At 49.5% G+C, this 23,810-nt stretch overlaps 1 protein-coding gene across 3 annotated transcripts in view; it reads left to right on the top strand.

Annotated features, from left to right (window-relative positions):
* BCL9L (BCL9 like) overlaps positions 1–23,810 on the top strand; it is a 46,013-nt gene that overhangs the window by 312 nt on the left and 21,891 nt on the right. The window lies entirely within an intron of this gene.

Raw genomic sequence — 23,810 nt, 5'->3', positions numbered from 1 at the left:
CATGGCCTCTGGGCACCGTCTGCTCGCAGGAAGGAGGCCTGCGCGTCGGGGACGTGACTCGTCCCTCTCGCAGGCAAGACGGGACAGAGCTCCTGTTGCTGCGGCTCCGCTGGCAGCGGCAGGGGTGGCTGCTTGGCTCCCGGCGTGGCTGGGACGGGGGCAGCGTGCCTGCTCCCCTGCCTTTCGGTGCGAGCAGCCGGCCACTGTGGAGCAGCTCACCTGGCGCTCCTTAGGGCAACGATGGCAATGGTGCCATTGGCTGAGACCCTCGGAGGGGAAGCTGCATCTTGGCAGGAGGTTTTTACAGGGGGTTGCGTGTGGAGCTGGGGAGAAGAAATCAGGAAAGCCTTTGGGTGCCAGAACCTGGCCCTGTCTTCTCCAGATGTTGAACTCAAACTCCTCCTGGCTTCTGGGGGGTGTTTCCAGGTGGGACTAAAGCCCTCCTGTGGTAAGAGCCATGTGGTTGTGGTGTCCAGCAGTGCCCTTTGCCACCAAATCCCATGTAGTTTTGTCATCTTCTGCCTGGAGGATCTCTCTCCTGCTGGCCTTCCCAACAAGAGGAACCAGCCCTGGGCAAGGTCTATTTGTGAGCTTCCTTGGTGTGCCACTGCCATGCTGGGCCTGGAACAAGCCACGTGGTTGTGTGTGACTTGAACAGAGCAGTGGTGATGTCTCTGTCCAGGAGCCCTCTTTGACCTCTGAATGGAGAGCTGCCTGGCACTTATTTCCTGGCTGTAGGCGGGTTAGGGTTTGGATTGTGATCTTCTGCCTGTGAGAACAAGCTGTGTCTTGGTGCGCTACCATAATAAACCTCACAAGTCTGGAGCTGAGGGATGGCTTTGAAATGTTTTAACATTTTCCCTGGCAGTTGGGGCAGGTGACCTGTTAGGGGGATGGTCTTTGGACCCAAGCAAGGTGGTTTCAGGAATTGACCCAGTTGAAGGTAGCTGCTGCATGGAGGAGGCTGACTCGGAGTCATGAAACGGGCCAGCTCTTGGGTTGCTAGGCTGGGCCTGGGGGCCACTGAGTCCCAGGCTGCCAAAACTGTCTTGGCAGCCTTACTTGTAATGCCACAGAGTTCTTGCCTTTATACACCTGGGCTAGTTGTATGGGTCAAGAAAAAGCAGAGAGGTTATCGGTTTCCCCTGCCAGGCTACCTGAAGGCTCTTATTGCTTTCTGCAGGTGACCAACCTGGAAGTGACTGGCAAGTCTGCTTTGGGCAACTGGGCTACCTGATTTGTGCTTTTGCCTCTGCTTGCACTGGGGTGTGATTCTTTCCTGGCAGATTTGGGCAGGGTGATCCAGAGTAAGTTCCACAATGTTCTGGGAGTCTTCTTCTCCCCACACTTTGCCTGCACAGGATGATTGCAGCCCTAGGTGGCAGGCAGGCACTTGCAGGCTGCTAGCAGCGGCACAAAACTTCCAACTTCCTGGGAATCATCTGGCTTCCCTCCACTCAGATCTTTGGCCTGTTTCTCTGCCCTTCCCCCACCCCCTGTGGTGTCAAGGTGCTGCTTCTGCCACCAGGGAGGTGGTCTGCAGACAAGGCTGCTTATTGGCACCAGCTAGTCATCTTGTCATAGGTTCAGGAGTGCCAGCGACAAAGAGACATGCACCTGAGAGATGCATCCACAAATTGCATGTGACGCTGTGGGGTCCCGGGGTGCACCTCTCAGATTGTGTGGCCCCACTCTTTGCATAACCAAAAAGCCTTGGCCCAGCCTTGACAGGGATGTTGGATGGGCTGGGTTAGCCTACCTCATTATGGGTGCAAAAAATCATATTCTTTATTTTGGTAGATGTGGCTGGGGAGGGCGAGGGGAGCAGAATTCCATTTAGCCAAATGGGCACTGTGGCTGTTGGTGGTGAGAGAGACCTGTCCATGCTACAGCTGGTGCTTTCCAGTCATCTGGACTCATAGGACTGTTGCTATTCTCTGGATCACTCATGCTAATGATCTCTCACCTGGCACTAAGGAGGGTGCTGCCTGTTCCATCTTCAGGACTCTAAAGGTGCCCTGGCAGGGAGCATATCCGGGACTGAGCTGTAAGGCCTTGTGGGTGGCCATGTGCACTGTTTGCTGAGCCACAGGCTCTGTTTGCTGAATGTCTGAGGACAGCATCCCCCCCCCTCAATTCCTTTGCATGTTCTCTTTCTTGGCACTGTTTGTAGCAGACACTGTGTGTCTCCTGGTATTGCGTTGCCTCTCCTTCGAAGCGGCTGCATGCTTAGGCTTTGAGTGTGTTTCCATTGTGCCCCCTCCTGTCTTGGGCTGGACCAAGTCCCTCTGCCACTGAACTCCTGAGATTCTCCTGGTCTTGTTTTCTGCCTCTAGTTGTGGGGTTGTAGACTGCAGCCTCCGCCACACACATGCCTCTGTGGTGTGAAGATGAGCATTTGGCTTTGGGGAAGGGGTGCTGAGGCCAAAACAATGAAGATGTGAACTGTTGAGTGGGCAAAGTGTGTGAGCTTGCTCCAACTGCTAGGCACAACACACTTGTCCCTGCAGTATATATTGGTTAAAACTCAGAAAATGGCCAGGAGCATGGGAGTGAGAGGTTGAAACGTGGTTGCTTTTTGTCCTTTTCTGATCATCTTCTTGATCTTCTGCTTTAGGCCCAAGCAGGCAGCCTAAGTGGGACTTGGAGGGCTAAAAACCTGGCTGGCATTTTTGGATTTCAGCAGTAGCTAATGAAGGTAGCAGTTTCCATTGCTTTCAGCTCAAAATTGCCCTGACCCTTCTGCCTTGACACTTCATGGATTCCTGGGTTTCTGTCTTTGCTGTCTCGTGGAGAATTTTAGTGCACCTCTTTCCCTTCCCCCCCCCCACCTTTATTGGTAGGTTTGTTCTTGTGTTGATCTTCAAGAGGGGAGCAGGTAGAATTTGATCCAGGGAATGGCTGCAAATGGGTTCCTTACTCTGCTGGGGTGGTTCAGCTGTTGAATGATACTAGGGTGATATCCTCAGTCCCAGCAGGATACTCCTTGCCCAAAGGGCTGGGTAAAAACTCTTTGTGGAGAAGGAAGGGATGTAAAGAGCTGGCTTGTACTAAATCAGACCCATTGGTTCATCCAGATCAGTAGTGGCTGGCAGTGGGTTCCCCAGGGTTTTAGGATGGGACAAACTTAAGATGCTGTACCACTGAGCCTTCGAGACAGGACGTATGTGCCCTCCCAGCCATTGAGTATGGGGACTGATAGAATTCCATTGCTACCTCTGTTGCATCTGGATTCCAAATTTCTGCAGGCATCTTGTGATAGTGCTCCTCCCGCAAATGTGGCTGGGCCTCACCCAGAGCAGGCTGCCTCCTATTGAGACAACCAGGAGGAAGAGGAGGAGGGGGAAAGAACCGTTTGCCAGCTGGGCTTTGGCCTCAGGGTGTTGCTGTTGGGAGTTGGGCAAGACGAGTTGAGCCTGGCTGGAACTGCCACGGCTGCACCAGTGGCCAGCAGCGGTGGGTTGACGGGCTGAAAGCAGCTTGTGTCCTGCCTGCCTGCTTGACTGTGGCCTGGTTTGAACTCCTCCCTGGCAAAGGAATCCACTGGGCCAGGCAGGCAAGCCCAGCTCCCACCAGCCCAAACAGGAGCTGCCACCTAAAGTCTCTGGGGCCTGGTGCAATGCCCAGCAAATCAGCGTTGCTTGTGGAGGTCTCTGCTGGGGGTGGGAGCGGTGAAGAGTATGTGTATGTGTTTCTTGGGTGGGGGGGGGGGATGTGCAGCTTGGAATCGGCTCTTTGCATGGCAAGAAAAGTGCTGAGTCGAGGCTTTCCAAGCGACTGTGGCCAAAGCCCAGCTTGGCTGCCAGAAGCAACAGAGCTGGAATTTCCTCTGCCGGGTGCCAGCTCATCTCAGGCTGGCCAATGTGTCTGCGACAGGGCCAGGGTGGGGGGGGGGGGACGAGGGAGGGGGGCTCCTGGAATGGGAGGGGGGCTTGATGAGAAGCCAAGGACTACCCCCTCCTCTTCTTCCTCCTCTTGCTTTATGCCTGGTTCTTATTTTCTCTCCCAGGACTGAGCTGTTTTGCATTAGGAGGAGGAGGAGAAGGCTGCGTCCCTCCCTCCTATTCCTGCCCTGCTCCAGGGGCTCCCCATGCAGCTGCTAATGAGCTGAGCCTCCTCGTCTTCTCTCTTCTAACCCCCCCCCCCCCAATCTTTGGCTTCACTTGGAAAATTTTACAGCCTTTTTCTGAAGGGAGGAAATGCCAGTAACGGCTGTCTCTTGTTTTTATGAGGGGGTCCCAGCTGAAAGGGGAGAGACCAGGGTGGGGGCTAATGTAGCCCAGCCGCTCCCCGTTCTCAAGAACCGCTTCTAATGAGAAGCAAGGCTGTACTGGTTTTATGGATAGGATCCTGGCCACAGAAGTGATGGAGACTGGTGCGTGGGTGGGTGTCCGCCAAGGGAGGGCAGCGTTCTTAGGTGTCAGCCAGCGACCTGAGACCCCTGCCAGTAGCTCAGTTGGTTAGAGTGGGTGCTGATAACACCAAGATTGCAGGTTTAATCCCCTTATGGGACAGTCTCATATTCTTGCTTTGCAGGGACCCACGGGTTCCCTTCCAACTTTACAATTCAGTGATTCAATGTTGGATTAAAGGAGTATGGAGCAGGGATGTGATGCTCTAACACAGAGTTTAGGGACGCTCTTTGGACCCTTCACAGGGGGTTGGAGGCTCATGTTTGGATGAGTCACACAACTCTTCCCGGATCTTTCATAAGGTTTAACTCTTATCAGCTTCACATCCATTTCAAGTCGCCGGCCTCCTTCCCCATCTCGGACTTGCTTCTAACCTCTGTTACGGTAGTTGGTTATGCTCCCCTCTGAATCTTCAGCAGCCTCTTCCAGGGGGGGGGGGTGTGCCCTCAGTGCAGCATGGTGGTACCAGCCCCTTAGCTGGTGCTTAAATGAAGCAGCTGCCACTAACTTCCAGGGCTTGTTCCGGCTTGGGCAGCCTAGAACGGAACCTGCCTTTGGGGCTGTCATCTCAGTTTGTTGTGGCTCTCCTCCCCTTCATTGTGAAGAGGCCAGGCTGCCCCTCCCAGCTGCCCTCACATGCTACCTGGCTGCCAGATGGATGGATTTGAGCATGTGCAGGTACAGCATTTGTAAGGAGACACGGTGGCCAGCAGCCACACAAACCTCTGCAGCAGTGTTAGAAATTTGCCAGGTGCCAGGCACATTTTGAATGTGGCTGTCAGCTACTTGCGACCAAGTGAAGATGCCTGGGTGCCAGGATGTCATCTCGTTGTGCATGCCTGGGGATCCTTGGACCTCGACTGTTTTCACACACTAGCAGCACATCCTGTAGAATTCCATCTGATATTTTATCTGCAAAATCGGGATGAATTTCAGGAACCAAAAAGTCGTATTGAAAAATATGACTTAGGAGCCGCCTGGCCCCAAAATGGCAGCTAGGCATTCCGTTTTGGTGACTGGAACCCTGGTTTAAGGAGCCATTTGGTGCCTGTCTTATACAGCGGTACCTCGGGTTACAGACGCTTCAGGTTACAGACTCCGCTAACCCAGAAATAGTACCTCGGGTTAAGAACTTTGCTTCAGGATGAGAACGGAGATCGTGTGGCGGTGGCGCAGTGGCAGCGGGAGGCCCCATTAGCTAAAGTGGTGCTTCAGGTTAAGAACAGTTTCAGGTTAAGAACGGACCTCCAGAACAAATTAAGTTCTTAACCCGAGGTACCACTGTATATCTAAGTTGCTAACACCTCTCTGCAGACGGCAAATAACCACAAGGGTGTGTGGGGTGTGTGTGTGTTGTGTTGGATCACACGGAGGGGCTTGATAGTTTGGTGTGTCCTGTGGCCCACCTTGATTTTATTGTTTCACCTTTTTGTAAGCCCTTTAAGGGTTTTGTTGTTGTTTACAATCAAGTGGTATATAAATTTTATGAAATAAATAATAGGGGCAGGTTGACTTGACCCTTAATTGTTTTGAGCTTCTGGATGGCTGCTAATGAATTGACAAGACAGAAGTACTATTCTTGGGGGACAGGGGGCGGGCTGGTGTGGAGGACTCCCTGGTCCTGAATGGGGTAACTGTGCCCCTGAAGGATCAGGTGTGCAGTATGGGAGTCATTTTGGACTCACAGCTGTCCATGGAGGCACAGGTCAATTCTGTGTCCAGGGCAGCTGTCTACCAGCTCCATCTGGTATGCAGGCTGAGACCCTACCTGCCTGCAGACTGTCTCACCAGAGTGGTGCATGCTATAGTTACCTCCCACTTGGACTACTGCAGTGTGCTCTATGTGGGGCTATCTTTGAAGGTGACTCAGAAATTGCAATTAATCGAGAATGCGGCAGCTAGACTGGTGACAGGGAGTGGCCGCCGGGACCATATAACACTGGTCCTGAGAGACCTACATTGGCTCCCAGTATGTTTCCAAGCACAATTCAAAGTGTTGGTGCTGACCTTTAAAGCCCTAAACGGCTTCGGCCCAGTATACCTGAAGGAGCATCTCCACCCCCACCATTCAGCTGAGATCCAGCGTCGAGGGCCTTCTGGCGGTTCCCTCACTGCAAGAAGTGAGGTTACAGGGAACCAGGCAGAGGGCCTTCTCGGTAGTGGCGCCTGCCCTGTGGAACACCCTCCCCTCAGATGTCAAGGAAATAAGCAAATAGCTTGAAGGCAGCCCTGTTTAGGGAAGTTTTTAATGTTTAATGCTGTATTGTGTTTTTAATATTCGATTGGGAGCCGCCCTCAGTGGCTGGGGAAACCCAGCCAGATGGGCGGAGTATAAATAAATTGTATTATTATTATTATTATTATTATTATTATTATTATCATCATCATCAGTCTGGCTTTGCAGTTTCAGGCTGTTTTGATTGCAGACGCGCTTATCCCAAACATAGTTAACAGAATCCGTCCCATCTTTGCACATACAGTAGACATTCCTCCAGGGCTCTCCTCTGCTCCAGGACTGATTGATGTGGAACCTCCAATAGATGCCTCTCTGTTGGGATGGTACTGAGGCATAGCTCTTGGTTTTGTTTTTAAACCAATGCAGCAATTGTGGTGATTGCTTGGAGTCCACAGTTCCTCTGCATTCTGAGGCAGATGCCCTGGAAGGCTTGGTCAACAATCTTGATGAACTATTGGCAGCTGAACTATTTAGGCCTGAGCTTCTCTGTTGATTATTGTCAAGAGCTCTAGGCTCCAAATACAGATGAAAGCAAGCTTGCATGGCTTAAACTTGGAGATAGGAGAGAGTTAGGAACTCAATAAGTCTTTCTTTCTCCACTAATGTTGAAAGAATTATTTCTCATTATAAAGCTATTGAAATTATACGTGGCTCTTCCTCTCCTTGTTGGGGGACAAGCATTCTGTTGAAATAAGAAACGAGCCTGGGGAGGGGAGGACTTGTTCAGACGAGGGTGGAAGAAGGCTGTGTGGGTGGGGCTTCAAATTCCTCCAAGAGTTGAGGAATCTCCCCCCCCCCCCCAGTCTTGCTGATTCAGGTAATCGGAGGCTTCCGTCAGTTAATCAAAGCAGTTTGATCGATTAAAACTGGCAGCTGCATTTCTAAGCCTTGCATGTCATGCTGGCTTTGTGAATTCTCCCTTGTTGGGATACTGGCTGCAAAGATGATCTTCTTAGCCACCTCTTTGTGTCGCACATGCACAGGTGACCAAGTTTTCCATTGATGGCAAGAACAACCTAGCATTTCTTGCTGGGATGGGGAGTGGAGACTGCATTGCTCTTAATGCCATTTTTGTGGATTCCCCCTCTGTATAGCACTGGGTTCAACCCACTTCCAGGTATGTTGCCAGTGCTAGTGTAGCAGCAGGAATTGTACTTAACAAGTTTATGTTAGCCGTTATGATTTAGTCCTCAATCTTTCCATGTTGAGGTCCTGCATTGCAGGGGTTGGACTAGATGACCCTCAGGGTCCCTTCCAACTCTGCAATTCTGATTCTATGGTCTCTGGCTCCTCCCTCCCCACATTCCTTCCAGCATGCCTTTGGTATGGCACCCGTTCTTCATAAATTGCTCCTCTGTAAGACAGACAGAGTTTCTGAGATGTGCCTAGCATGGGCTGAGATTGAGGATTTGGTGAGAGACTTTAGGTGTATTTGCACAGCTCACTGATATGTAGTATCTCCTAGGGCCAAGGTCTTCTGATTGCAAGGGGGAGAGTTTCCGAAGGGGAGTACCATCCTCCCCCACTGGGTGTGGGTCAGGAGGCAGATTATGGGCGGGTGGCATTGTGGGGAGGGGGTCTGGGGGAGTCAGCTGCTTGAATGCTCTGGCACATAGCTGTAGAAGCTCACCCATGAGCCACCTCTTTCTCCCCTCCTGCAGTTCAAAGCGACATTCTACCCCAGAGCACAGCAGGGAACGAAACAGGCAGCTGAGCAAAAAGGATGCAGAGGACTTGAGCAAATGAGCCAAACTGCAAACTGCATGGAGGAGATCGAGAAGGGGGTGGATTTGGCATGTGTTGTGTTTGTGAATCACAGTGGCTCTGCTCAGCTGCTTGGTGCTGCTTGCAGCGGCAACCTGGGAGCCACAGGTGTGCTGCCACCCTGGGTTCTGTGATAGGAGAAAGGTGAGATACTTGCAAAAGGAAGAAATAATAATAATAATAATAATAATAATAATAATAATTTATTTGTACCCCACCCATCTGGCTGGGTTTCCCCAGCCACTCTGGGCGGCTTCCAACAAAGACCAGAAATACACTAAAATGTCACACATTAAAAACTTGCCCAAACAGGGCTGCCATCAGATGTCTTCTGAATGTCAGGTAGATGTTTATCTCTTTGACATCTGATAGGAGGACGTTCCACAGTGCAGGCGCCACTACCGAGAAGGCCCTCTGCCTGGTTCCCTGTAGCTTTGCTTCTCGCAATGAGGGAACCGCCAAAAGGCCCTCAGCGCTGGACCTTAGATTCCGGGCAGAACGATGGGGTTGGAGACGCTCCTTCAGGTATACTGGGCCGAGGCTGTTTAGGGCTTTAAAGGTCAACACCAACACTTGGAATTGTGCCATGATGGGGAACTTGCCCTGGGCTAGCTGCAGCTTGGGCAACCTTTGGGGTTCCACCTGTGTGTCCCTGTGTGTGACTTTTCATCCTTGGGTTGGGTGCGTCCCTGAACCCACTAGGCGGGCTCTGTCCTGTTATGCCACGCACTGGCAGAGACACTCTGCTCTCTCAAGAGTGTTGGGAGAGGCAGGGTCTGAAGTGCCAAGGCTTCAGCTGGGCAGAGGCCGGTTGGTCTGGCCCACTCAAAGTGCCCTTTGGAGGGGATCTCTTTGTAGCTCGGCTTGTTTTTCTGCCTGGCCGGGGAAGGGGGTGGGTGGGCAGTGACTGCCTCCCACATCTCCTGTGCCATAAAATGGAGCATAGGGGGGGTGTTGTTCTTTCCCTCTGTGAAAAGAAGCTGGAGGGGAGGGAGGTGGGACTGGCCAGGCCAAGCCAGTCTGGCCGCTTCTGCTTTGCAGGGGTGGGAATGCTCCCAAGCCCCCCCTCCACCCCGCTGCCTTCCGGGCCTCTCCTCCTGCCCTTTGTGTGTTCTGCAGGCGCAAGGGCAGATGCCTGGCTGCCTGCAGAGGCTGCGGTTCTCTCCAGCATCAGCTGCTCCCAGTCGTCGTGGATGAGCGTCAGGCAGAGGAAGTGCGCTGCCCTGGGTGGAGGGAGGCCTCGCGCCAATCCCCCCTCTCGGGTCTCGCCTCTTTCCTTCTGTCAGGAATGCAGCTTGGGAAGGCAATTTGATTTGGCAGCTGAGGCGAGCCCAGCAGTGAGGGACAGGGTTGGGGGCGGGCGGGCAGCAGGCAGCTACTGCTGCAAATGTGAGCACACATTTTGCAGAACTGGACCAGCGGCAGCGGTGCAGGCGGGCTGCTGCTCCCAGTGGGGCAGGGTAGGGAGTGCTGGAGCTCCACCCGCTGACCACTGGAAGCCCTCCTCTCTGTGGCTGGGGGGGGGGATTTCCTCAGGGTCTGCCCACAAGTTTTTGTTTTTGTTTTTTTTTCATTTCTGCAGCCTTCAGGGTGGTTCAACACCTCCCTTTAAAGGAACACACACACACACACACACAAGACTCTTGGGATGCTCCATTCCGTCCCAGGTGATTCCCTGGCTTGCATAGTGCAGTTTGTGAGGTGCCATTCCCGCTCAGCTAGTGCTGGAGCCTGAGGCTCCTGCTGCCTGGTTGGGGGAAGCAGGAATAAACCTACCGTATTTTTCGCTCTATAAGACGCACCAGACCATAAGACGCATCTAGTTTTTGGAGAAAAATTAATATTCTGAATCTCAGAAGTCAGAACAGCAAGAGGGATCGCTGCGCAGCGATCCCTCTTGCTGTTCTGGCTTCTGGAATAGTTGAGCAGCCTGGTATTCGCTCCATAAGACGCACACACATTTCCCCTTACTTTTTGAGAGGGAAAAAGTGAGTCTTATAGAGCAAAAAATACGGTACTTTCAGGGAGGGGACATGGCTACCTCCCCCCCTCTGGCTCCAGCTGTGTGGACTACAGTGGGCAAGAGAACCAAGTGCCTTTCCTTCCTGGCTCCTGCTCTGTGTTGGAAATCAGCTGTCAGCTCTGAACACCTGTACCTGCTGCTGTTACCAATTTTCTGTGGCTGTAGAGCAGGTTGGGTTGGGTCATCCTGAATGCAGGTTATCTGTGCCTTTCCCAGGGTGCTCCCTCTGGAGGTGCTGTTGGCGTCAGAAAGCCTTGCCAGCAGTGTGGTTCAACCCTGCTCACCAGCAGTTCCTAACCCTGATGGATATGTTCTGCCTCCACTGCCAGAGATGGTGTGCTTCTGAATATAGTGATACCTTGGTTCTCAAACTTAATCCGTTCCGGGAGTCCGTTAAGACTCCCGAAACCATTCGAAAACAAAGGTGCGGCTTCCGATTGGCTGCAGAAGCTTCCTGCACTCAAGCGGAATCGCATTGGGCGTTCGACTTCCGAAAAACGTTGGCAAACTGGAACACTTACTTCCGTTTTTTTGGCGTTCGGGAGCCGATTTGTTTGACAACTAAGCCATTCGGGAGCCAAGGTACCACTGTACCAGTTTCTGGTTAGCCCCTATGAGAACTGGATGCTGGACTAAATGGGCTATTGCTCTTCTTGTGTGCTTACCTGCTTGGGAAGAGATGATCTTAGGCAGTGGTGCTGTTAAGTCATTTCAAACTCTAGATAGTCTTATGCGACATCCCCCTTCCAGGGTTAGAAACTCAGATATATAAGCTAGGTGCCAAGTGACCCCTTAAACCAAGGTTACAATCGCCAAAATGGAATGCCTAGTTGCCAATTTCGGGCAAGACGGTTCTAATGTCTTATTTTCCAAACAATAGACTGACAACTTGATTCTTAGTTAAATGTTTGGTTCGTTCAGATGACAATTTGAGCTAGTTAAGAACTTGGGGAACTTAAAGAAGAAAAGTCGCTTGATCCAAGGACAGACCACACATATAATTGACCTGTTACAATGTTGACTGTTCCTGCATAGAAAAAGCATTTTGGTTCTTGAAATTCATTCTGATGCTGCAGACAAAACATAACTGATAGAATTCTATAGGGTGGGGTTTTAGTGTGTGAAAACAGTTTAGATCCAATGACCCCCAGGTATGCATTTCAAGGTGCCATCCTGGTGCCCAGGCATCTTCACTTGGCTGCAAGTGGTCGAAAACCAGGTGCAAAATGTGCCTGGCTAATTTCAAACACTGCCCTTGCCCTGCTTTAGATGATGACGTGTATTACTTCACTTACTGCCAATGTGCTTAGCCTACCCTGTTACTGCATTTGGGGCCCCTTCTGCTAGTTTTTCTGAACAGAGAGCCCTGACCCTGCTGGCACCCCTGGTATTAGTGCTCTGTATCTTCTCACTGAAAAATACTGTGTTTCATGGGATGGCTGGGCAGGAAGCAAGCCTTTACATGACTTTCTGGATAGAAGGAAGCTGATGGCATGCCATGGGAGATGGGCAAGGGGAGCAGGCCAACATTACCTAGTGGGATATGGGGCAGGCTGGAAGGAGTGTGGCATTATCAGGAGGTGGAGCAGGTAGTTGTCATGGACTGGTTGGATGCAGAGAAGTAGCGGCAAGCACCAGCTGGGTAATCCCCAAGGGGGGAAAGGCTCAGACCCAGGGCATTGGTGGTGGGAAGACAATGAGCGGTCAGAGGGAGAAGGCTAAGAAGAGGAGGAAGCTGAAGAGGTAACAGGATTCAGTAAGCAGGAAGAGGCTGGGACACAGAGTAGGCCTGATTCAGAGGCTGGAGTGGAGGCCAGGGGCCAGTAGACAGAGATGAGGTAGGCTGCTGGAGAATCCAGGGAATCTCCCCCTCCTGCTGCAACCAACTCCCCTTACCCCTTGTCTCCCATAACATGCAGAGAGATGAAGAGGGCAGAGGAGAGTCTGGTTGTGTGCAGGCACAGTCTCTGGTTGTTTGGGGGAAACCCTGGAGGGGAGGGGACTTATGCCTATCTGTGGAAAGGCGGGGACCTTCAGTCCTTGCAACTGTCTCATTGGGGCAAGGCCTACCGGGAAGAGTTGCTGGGATCAGTAGGCCTGCACTGTTTTGGTTTCTTTGCATAAAGAGTTAACTTCACTGACACCAGTCTTTTGTTATTGCTGACCTTCACCTGACTCCGGCTCCTGACAGTAGTGGGCAGTGTGCTGCCTTAGAGTTCCCTGGGAAGTAGAGAGCACTTGACTAAGGACCTCCTGGGCATGTGGGGTGGGGAATTGTCACTGCCCTTGCTTCGCAGCTGTGTGGGGCACTGATGATGGGGACAGAGAGCATCATCACAAGTGCAGGAGGGTAGACTTCCTGCGTATATTGTGGGAGCTATCTTTGCCCTCTGCTGAAGCCCACATGCATTTCTTTTGCCCTGTCTGCATTACACGGGGGGGGGGCTCCTTTGCCACACCAGCCCGCTTCTGCTTCCGTGTTTGTGTTCCTGCCTCTAATGCTGCTCAGCATGTAAAGGATTGGGCCTGCCACTGAAGTCTCATCTTTCTCTGCTTCCGTCTCCGCTGGAAGAGGGGCTGATGCAATCAGCAACGTCAGGGGAACTCTGGATTGCCTTGAGAATGTGTTGCTGGTTGCAGTTCAGTAAGTGGTACAGCTGTCCACCGTGATAACATAACGCCATGCTGCCCTCGAGTGACCTTACATGCTGCTCCAGTCAGAGCTGGGATATCCTACTTTGGGGGGTGGAGAAGGGAAGAGAATATAAGTTGGAGAAGTGCAGAGATGGACCAATAACCCTGGAAGCATGCTGTGTGCATGCACCCAACATTTCCTGAGGAAGGAGCAATATTCTGTTCTCACTGGGCTGCCTCCCTCTCTCCCTCCCTCTGCTTCTGGGGGCTGAGGCATCCTACCCATGGAAAACCCGCATGTGCCCAGGCTTGAGTCTGGGCCAATAAGGAGTCAGCTTTAGATACGGTCTGATGTGCCCCAAAGTGCAGGTTTTGAGTGCTGCTTGCTTTTTGGTAGGGAACTGTCTGCAGGTGGGTGAATCTGCAGCCTGCTGCCCATCTCTGCCAGCTGCTGCTTCTGTTGCATGTCTTCAGGATTCCCAGTCCCAGCAGGGACAGTTGGCCTTCCCTCCCTCCACCCTGGAAGGCCAACTGTCCCTGCTGGGACTGAGCAGAGCTTGTTGCCTGCTTCCTGCAATGGGTTAAGAAAGCCACAGCTTGCTCAGTGCGGTAGGAGGGGGTGTTAGCAGTTTGCTCCAGTTGGCGTCTTTCCCAGAGTGCTTTGGAAAAGCACTGACCTTAGACCCTCAGTACAAACTCAGCCCAGCACGTGGGAGGCAGAAATTGCTCCCAGACCTTCAGGCTCCAGCCTGCAAGAGACGCCTGCCACAAAGCAGCCATTTTCTTGCTCCAGAGCGGGCTTCCTTGCCTCGGACTCCTCCTTCCTCTACTGGGCTCGAACATGGGCTAGGGGTGAGGTGGCATTGGGCAGTGCCACAACAGTCCTGTGGAGCAGGCAGGCGGTCACCACTATCCTTAGTAGAGAGCTGACCCATGTGTGGGGTCTCACACATTTTGGTGTGTCCTGCTCTGCTGCCAACCCCAGGCGTGAATACTCAGGGTTACATTTGCACAGCACACAGTCAGTCCTTCCCCATTGCAGGACTGAAGCTGCTCTGCAAGAGCGAGAGCCACATATTTTATCCTGGGTTGACATTCTGCAACCGAGGGCTTGTTTGTTTTATTTGAGCTATTTATATACTGCTTAATCACCGGGATTTCTTGCTCCAAGGGGCTAGTGCATCGCAAACGAAATAACCTGTCCCGGATAGAACTCTGTGGGGGAAGCTTTGGAGAAACCCAAGAAGCTGTCCCAGCTCCGGTCCACCTAGCTTGGCATTGTCTTCGCTGCACTGACTGGCAGCTGCTCCCCCTAATTTTCAGGCAGGAGTTTTCGCCAGTTCTACCTGGGGATTGAACCTGGCCCTTATGTATGCAGAGTTGATGCTCTGCCATTAAGCCGGTGCCACCAGGGGGTACCTGCTATGAAGCAGGCAGCTCCTGGCCCCCAGCAGCAGCAGCAGCCCTGTGTAAAGCCCTCTGGAGCCAGGGAACCTTTCCTAGTGTCATTAATAGAACGTCTCCTTTTTGCCAGCTCAGGGGAACTAGGCCGGCCCTGGGAAGGGATGCCACAGTTTAGCACTCAGTGCCCCCCTGCAGTGTTCTCCTGCCCATGGCTGATGCAGGATCCGCTCCTTGCTCTGCCCGCCCCCAAGCCCCACTGCTTACCCCCACCGGTTCCCGGCTGCAGAAAGTGTTTTGTTTTTAACTGTGCATGGCAGGCAACCAAGCTGGCTGAGTCAGTGAGCTGGCTGGCCACCAGAAATCAAACTGTGGTTTCTCCCCCTTTTCCCTCCCGCCTGGATTTTTTCTTTCTTTCTTCACTTAGCGACAGTTTCGTGTATGCACAACAAAGCTCTTGCTGCCTCCGCTCCCCTCTTGGGGCTGGAACAAGTGTGAGCTGGTTGGATTCCTCCATGGGGAGAGCAAGCTGGGTGGCAGCAGCATTTGGTATTTCGGCAGCGGGTGGAAAGAGCAGCCAGCTCCAGCCATAGGGACTTTACTCTCTCTGAAAGCCCTGAGCATCCTGCCGGCCCCCAGCGGGTCTTGCAGGAAGGGACCTCTTGGGTCAGCCCTTGCTGGGTATTGCTAGGTCCCCAGCGAGGAAGACCTCTCTGCTCCTTGGCTGTTCTGCATTCAGTGCCAATGCCTGTGTAGTGCCAGTGGGCACTTGCTTCCTTAGGCAAGGCACTGCCGGGCCGGGGGGGGGGGGCTTCCTCTTTGTTTAAAAACAGCATCACCAAGACTTATAGCATCTTGAAAGCTTAACAGATTTATTATGGCACAGGCCTTTGTAGATTAAAACCCACTTCATCCAATGATCAAGTGGGCACAAAAAAGCTTATGCCACAGTATGTCTGTTGGGCTTTAAGGTGCCACACGATAGGGCTGGACGATACCTGGTTTTCAGCATCATGATATATCACCGCCTAAACGTTGCAATATACCAATATATTACACTGTCTGAAATAAGGATGGAACTATGTCGAGGCATTGGCTGTCTTCGCGGTTTCCCCCCACATCATGATTTTTGCATAGTGTGTGCGCACACATAATAACTCGTGATATATTGCAAGGTCAAATATTATGAAACCAATATCATGATATGGACTTCAGACCAGTTTTGAACGATATATCAATATATCCCCCAGCCCTACCACTCTGGGTCTGTTGGAGCAGAATAGCAAGTGTGGGTCACCTCTCTGGCTGGCTCTGTGCTGTTCTGGGTCTGAACTCCACGATTTTTTCTGCACCTTACAAAGGGTTCTGTTGTCTATTGATAGCCTAGTGCCTGGGCAATTGCAGGGGTGCTCTTAACTCTCCCCAGCTCCTTTTGTTATGGGTTCAAAAGCTATTGGCCCAGAGCAGCTCCACACACTCAAGTAAACAAGGAGGACCTGCCCCTTATTGCACAAGACTTTCAGTTGAGAAGTGTGTGTTAGGAAATGTTGCTGGCAGGAGTGAGAAAAAAATCCTTGGCACCCAGATGACTCCTCAGAGGGGTGGGGGGTGGGGTGGGATGCTGGCACCCAGGACTCTGGAAGCCTTTATAGCCCTGGCTTCAGGGAAGTTTGCACGAGGAACCAGAGACTGTTTCTTAAAGCAGACCAGCCTCATTCCTTAAAACTTGGGAGAATTCTCTTGGACTGTGAAGTGGAAGCATCAACAATATGATCCTTGTATGAGCAAACTGCGGGAACTTTGCTAAATATTAATTCTCTCCAGGCGGAGTTTTCACCTGATTAGCATGTGTAAAGACTCCCAAAACGCAGCAGCGGCTGCAGCAGTGTGTTACCATCTCTCTGTTGGAGCAGCGGACAATAACGACCATTCAGACCGAAATTGAAGTGTGAGCTGCTTGGGCTGTGTGTGTGAGATGGTGGGTTTGTTCTGGAGGGGCCACACAAAAGGAACTCCCCCCCAATAGGGTCCCAGGAACAAAGTGCCAGGCTCCCTAGCAGACCTTTTCCTTCACTCACTGCCCCCCCCCGTAAGTGTGTGCTTGCGTCTGTGTGGTGGGAATAAATGATTAAATTAAAAACAATATGCTTCAACTGTGTCATAGCGGTGGTTTTAAAAATAAACAGGCTCAAGGTGAAATCTAAATTTAATGCAGAATGTTGAAGCCTGCCATTACCTTACCTGCTTAAAAACCCCGTGGCCCTCTATGCAGCATGGGCTGTGTGGCTGTTTTGCTTTCCCCTTCCGTTCCTTTCTCACATTAAAAAAATAAAATAAAGGAGGGAAACCATCTGACTCTGAGGCCAATTATTCCTTGCATCCTCCAGCATAGGTCTTGTATTGTTACTGTTTGATTACTATATGGGACGGGTCCCTCTTGGTCCCCCTGTGGTCTGGCAGGCATAGCTGCTGATACTCCAGGATCAAGTGCTCCAACCTGGAATGCTTGGCTACTTGATCTCTGTAGCGCTTGTCAAATGCTGTGGGTTAAACCACTGAGCCTAGGGCTTGCCAATCAGAAGGTCGGCGGTTCGAATCCCCACGACGGGATGAGCTCCCGTTGCTCGGTCCCAGCTCCTGTCCCAGCTCCTGCCAACCTAACAGTTCAAAAGCATGAAGTGCAAGTAGATAAATAGGTACCACTCCGGCGGGAAGGTAAACGGCATTTCCGTGCGCTGCTCTGGTTCACCAGAAGTGGCTTAGTCATGCTGGCCATATGACCCGGAAGCTGTATGCTGGCTCCCTCGGCCAATAAAGCAAGATGAGCGCTGCAACCCCAGAGTCATCCGCGACTGGACCTAACGGTCAGGGGTCCCTTTACCTTTTACCCACTAAAAAACACAGGGGTTTCCTAGCCACTTTGTGTAGAAACACACTTCTCAGTAAGGACCAGTGTGACTGGCTTTGGGAAATTCTGGTTGAAATAGTGATGTGTCTCTTTCTCCTTCTGGGTGCAAGAATCTTGCAGAGGGGTATACGATTTCAACTGGAAAAATACCCAAAGGCAGAAGAACAAAGCAGCTCCCACCCACCCCTTCCTCTGCTCAGAACAAAAAACCCCCAAAAGCTAAAGAGAGGCCTTTAGCTTTCAAGTAAGCAAGAGGCCTTCCTTGCAGGTGGGTTGGGGCCCCCAAAATGAAATCTATCCATTTCCCAATTCCCACCTCCATCTTCTCTCCTCTGACTCAATATAATTCTCAATATAATTCTGATGGGGGGACAGGGGGGGAGCTGCATGGTGCTGCCTTTCCAGAGCCTGTGATGGATTTGGGTCACCCTGGGTGCCAAGTCTTGCTCAGGAGTAAGCATCAGGGTGGATAAAAATGATTTTTTTAAATAAAAAAATCGGATTTTTAAAATTTAAATTGGATTTTAAAAATAAAATGCTTTTGGAGGAAAAATCTTTCTAAAGATAGTTTTCTGTTTAAGTTACATTATAGTCCAAAGGCTATTCATCATGAAATAAGGATTTGTTTTAAGTTTTTCATGTGTGCTAAAACTCAGTCTACGGTGTTTTTTTAATTGTTTAACCACATCAGTTAACAAACATGGATACATGTGATGTAAGGTTATTGTTTTAGTTAAATAAATTGTTTAAATTGTTATTAAGGAAATGATGGTTTCCCCCCTTCCAATAAAGTACAGCAGAAAAGTTATCCAAATATAAACTTATTAAACTGCACAATAATTTCATAATTATCTGACTATGTATTTCTAACAGCATAACCAAATCAGTAATTTTTGATATAGCTGTAAAAACTACTCTGAAAATTGATTATTCCAAAAATGAAAGCTCCATCTGGTTGTATTGTAAATATTAAGGTTATACCAGCAAGAATGAGTCTTTCTGTAAAAAAATGATTTAAATCAAGTCTTACTGACTAGCGATTTAAATCAAATTCACCCTAGTAGGCATGTTCTCTGCTGCCATATGTTGGCACTGGAAATGGGCATGTGAGTACCCCTCTGCCCTGTTGCAGACACTGGTCAGAAAGTACTTTCCAGCATCTCCTGCCTGATGCCTGCTGGCTCCCTTAGAAAGCACCTGCACAGCATGGGACCCACTGGAAGGAACAAGCCATTTGTTTGAGGCCTGGCAGTAGCTTGCTGCTGAGCAGCAGAACCAGGTGCCATATTGACCCAGTGCATCACTGGTTGTGCTGGCAGGTTTAGAATAATGTTTTCTTAGGTGAGGGGAAGGCACTGTGGGTCTGTCTGTTTGGGCCCTTGGAAAGCCGAAGGCTAGAAAAGGAGAGCCTTAGGCTCAAATGCTCATTCAGGTATGAAGCTGAGAGGCTGATCTCGGGCAGACATGCTCTTTCACGCTTGCCTACCTTACAGGGTTGTTGTGAGAACAACAACAACCACTGAACCACGTACCTCATTTAGAACCCTGCAGAGGAAAGGCAGAATACAAATGCAGTAAATATTATTACTTTGCACATCTTGAAGGCAGCAGCCTCAGGGAAGGCTGTTGCAAAGTACAGTGACCTAAGTTTGCTTTTTTTTTGTAAATTCCTCTGTTTTCAAAATATTTCTCTTGCGAGGGAAGAAGTGGCATAGAAGCTGTTGCATCAGCTGACCTGTAAACAGTTTGCTTGTATAGGGAGGGTTCAAAGACTTCTGAGCATCTCAGTTCTTACCCCTGCCCTCGAAATAAATAAAGCAAATCTGAATGATGTTATGAAATATAGGGGAGGGAAACGGTTTTAAAGCTTGCTTGCAGGCACTACCCGAGGAAGCCACAGAATTTGGAACCAGTTTGAGTGGGAGGAGATTAAATATTGTCACTGGTCCTTGTCCATCAGTAGGAGGTAAAAGGACTGTAGGGCAGCAGAGAGGATTCTTATGTTCTCTTGCTTACTGCAACACCAACCATTGTCTAAAAGTTCGCATGCCAAAAGATGTAGGGAGCTGCCAGTGTTCTTTCAGTTTGGGTCAGCAGGTGTTGTACTACAACTCCGGTCATTTCCTAGCCAGCTTAGCCCCAGTGGTCAGAGTTGATGGGACTTGTAGTCCAACAGAGACCCAAGGTTGAGGATCACTGGTGTATAGGTCAGTCACCACTTGTGGAAATGGGTAGAGCCTGATTATGTTGCTTAGGAGCAGTTTTGGGCCTTGAATGGTTAATTCCAGAGCTGTGGTTACCCAAATGAGAGGGGAGCCTCACTGCCAGGGGGTGCGGACAGTTGCCAGGGGAGGGCATGGGTTTCTCCCACCATGCAGCAAGAACAGGCCCTGCATCACAGCACAAACTTGCCCTTCATCACGCCAGACCTTACTCTCTTTTTTAAAAAATAATTTTTATTCATTTTCCAAACAATTTTATACAGTCAACAAATAATTTAACACTCATTCTTCGATTTTTGACTTCCCTCAGTTTCTCTGTCAATCTTTCGTAAAATTTCTATTTGTTAACGCATTTCTAAACATAATATTGCCTTTTAGAACTCCTTTTCCTCTTACTCTCTTTTTTGCAGTATTTCTTACTATCTCACAGAGTCTCTTCAAAACCAACAAGCGTTGTCTGTACATCACATATGTTTTTCAGATATTCTGTAAATTTTCCCCAGTCCTCAATAAACTTTTGGTCTTTCTGATACTGAATCTTCCCAGTCAGTTTGTCCAATTCTGCGTATTCAGTCAATTTCCTTCTCCATTCTTCCACTGTTGGAATTTCTTCCTGCTTCCATCTTTGGGCCAGAAGTATCCTTGCAGCAGTCACTGCGTATTGAAACAGTTTACAGTCTCTCTTATTAATTTCGTTTCCTACCATTCCTAATAGGAAGGCCTCTGGTTTTTTTAACAAATGTATATTTCAACATCTTTTTCAATTCATTGTATATCATTTCCCAGAAGCCTTTCACCCTTTTACACTCCCACCACATGTGATAGAAAGTACCTTCTTTTTCTTTACATTTCCAACACTTGTTGCATGTTTTGTACATTTTAGCCAGTTTAACTGGCGTTATATACCATCTGTAAACCATTTTCATTACATTTTCTTTCAATGCAGTACATGCCGTAAATTTTAACCTTTCATTCCATAATTTCATCCAGTCATCATACTGTATATTATAACCAAGATCTCTTGCCCAATGTATCATTACTGCTTTTACCGCTTCATCTTTTGTATGCCACTCCAGCAACATTTTATACATTTTAGACAGATTTTTATACTCATTATTCAATACCTCCACTTGAAATTTTGATTCTTTACCTTCATACCCACACATTTTACAATCTTTTTTAAACATTTCATTGATCTGATAGTAATGTAACCAGTCATAAACAGATTCTTTCACCTCTTCATAAGTTTTCATTTTCCATTTCCCCCCCTCTCTTATTACCAATTCTCCATATGTTGTCCACCTCCCCCTCATATTGATTTTTTTCACACTCATCACTTCTAATGGTGAAATCCAATGGGGGAGTCTAGGTTCCAACAAATTTTTATACCTCTCCCACACCTCTATCAGTGATCTTCGGAAGATGTGGTTTTCGAAACCTTTGTGAATTTTTTTCTTCTCATACCATAGATAAGCATACCAACCAAATCTGTTATCAAATCCTTCTAAATCTAACAGCTCTCCATTCTCTAATTTGATCCATTCCTTTATCCAACAGAGGCATGATGCTTCGTAATATAATTTCAGGTCTGGCAGGGCGAAGCCACCTCTTTCTTTCGCATCTGTTAATAACTTAAACTGAATCCTTGGCTTCTTGCCCTGCCAGATATATCTTGAAATTATTTTTTGCCATTCTTTAAAAATTGATGCCCCCTTGATTATCGGCAGTGATTGGAAAAGGAATAACATCTTTGGTAGCACACTCATTTTTATCGTAGATATTCTCCCCCAAAAGGACAGTTTCAGTCTTCCCCACACCTCCAAATCCCTTTTTATTTGGTTCCACATAGGTAAATAGTTGTTTTGAAACAGGTCAATGTTCTTGGGGGTTAACCATATTCCTAAATACTTCACTTTGTTCACCACTTCTATCTCTGTCCTTTGTTGTACACCAGACCTTACTCTCAAACCAAATTATGTGCCCCACTTAGGAATTATGAATATTAAGCAGCGTATAAATACTTGGAAGTAACTAAAATGGGGAGAGGCACCCTGCCTCCTTTAAGTTGGTTGTCTTTGCTGAAAGGTAATGGGGGGAGGAAATTATCTTCTGCTTTAGACAAGGGGGGGGGGACACGGGTGGCACTGTGGGTTAAACCACAGAGTCTAGGGCTTGCCGATCAGAAGGTCGGCGGTTTGAATCCTCGCAACGGGGTGAGCCTCCGTTGCTCAGTCCCTGCTCCTGCCAACCTAGCAGTTCGAAAGCACATCAAAGTGCAAGTAGATAAATAGGTACCGCTCTGGCGGGAAGGTAAACAGCATTTCTGTGCACTGCTCTGGTTCGCCAGAAGCGGCTTAGTCATGCTGGCCACATGACCCGGAAGCTGTATGCCGGCTCCCTCGGCCAGTAAAGCGAGATGAGCGCCGCAACCCCAGAGTCGGCCACGACTGGACCTAATGGTCAGGGGTCCCTTTAACTTTACCTTTTAGACAAGAGATGTGATACTGCCTTTATTGGGGTCTTGTCATTTAGCGCCCAAAGAAAGAAGAAAATAAACTCCCACAAGGAAAATAGGCAGGCAGGTGATGAGACTCTTTCCGTCTGGGCATCACGGGCCACTTGTGGTGCGGAGAGGGATGGCAAGCAGAGCAGGTTGATCTGCTAGGCTCTTGTTAGAAAGCCAGCCAGCATTTTGGGGGGGGGGGTCCTGCTCCAATGGCCAGGGACGCTCCCATCAGCGTCACCTGCTCAAGCTGTCCCTCTGCAGAGCTGAACAAGAGAGAATCTCCCCCCACTAACCTGAAGAAATGTGTGTTGAGAAACAAAAGGGCTGCCTGTGTGTGATTGCAGCCTGGCCTTCCTTCCTGGTGGGAAAGAGAGGCTGCCAAGGAATATCCTGGAATGGGCAGCCAGGGTGGCTGGGTGTGCAAGGGGGGGGGGAGGGCTCCTTTGTTTGGCTCGCAGACGCTTCATCCTGGGCCTGTGCAATAAGGTCCCTGTACTGGCCTTGCCCTCTGTTCTGTCCTTTGAACAAGCAATGCAAGTTATAACAAGGAAATGGTAGCAAGGAGTAGTATCCAGTAATGCTTTATGCAGAACAGGCACACTGAAATTAATGTACTTAAATTGGACCTGTATTCATAGAATCATTGGAAGGGACTCTGAGGATCATCCAGTCCAAACCCCCCCCCCCCCTTTTGCAATGCAGGAATATGCAGCTGTCCCTTACAGGGATGGAACCTGCAACCTTGGCGTTATCAGCACCCACGCTCTAACCAACTGAGCTATCCAGGCATTAAAGTAAACAAGGAATTATGTCAAGGATAGCTGAGTCAGCAGAGCCTGGTACTCTTCATCTCAGGGTTGTGGGTTCGTGCCCCAGTTTGGGCAAAAGTTTTCTGCATTGCAGATAGTTGGACTAGATGATCTGTGTGGTCCCTTCGAACTCTACAATTCTGTTATTCTATATTGGGGAGGAAATACGCTGGCAGTTGCAATCCTTTTGCTTCTCTTTTTACAGGATTTATGTTTTTTTCATGTCTATGCCTTTCCTTATCAAAGTTTCAGGGTGGCTAGTGGCAAAAACATACCCCATTTTAAAAAAAGGTTTTTTTATTTTATTTTTAAAGGTTGGGAAAAGTACATACAACATCTCTGTTTTCAATTCTTAAGAGTCCTTTCTTCAAATTATTTATATTCAATGTGAGACACTAACAGTTATAGTCAGTGGATATGAGGTCGGGAGAGAAGAGTTTTTGAACAAGATAATGCCAATCCATTGTAACAGCAGGTGAAAGCAAACAACAAAATCTGCGTAAGAACTTAAAACAAGCCCATCTAGTCTAGCATCTTGTTGTCACGGCAGCTAGCCAGGTACATAAGCAGGACCTGAGCACAAGAGATGCCCGCTCTCCTGTGGTTTCCAGCAACTGCCATTCAGAAGCAATTGCTGCCTCCAAACCAGGGGTCAGCAAACTTTTTCAGCAGGGGGCTGGTCCACTGGGGGGGGGGGAGAGAACAAATTCCTATGCCCCACAAATAACCCAGAGGTGCATTTTAAATAAAAGCACACATTCTACTCATGTAAAAACACCAGGCAGGCCCCACAAATAACCCAGAGGTGCATTTTAAATAAAAGCACACATTTTACTCATGTAAAAACACGCTGATTCCCGGACGGTCCGCAGGCTGGATTTAGAAGACGATTGGG

This window comes from Podarcis gaigeae, assembly GCF_964106915.1.
Source record: "Podarcis gaigeae genome assembly, chromosome: 15".
Classification (NCBI taxonomy): Eukaryota; Metazoa; Chordata; class Lepidosauria; order Squamata; family Lacertidae; genus Podarcis; species Podarcis gaigeae.
This window is presented reverse-complemented; position numbering and strand designations above follow the sequence as displayed.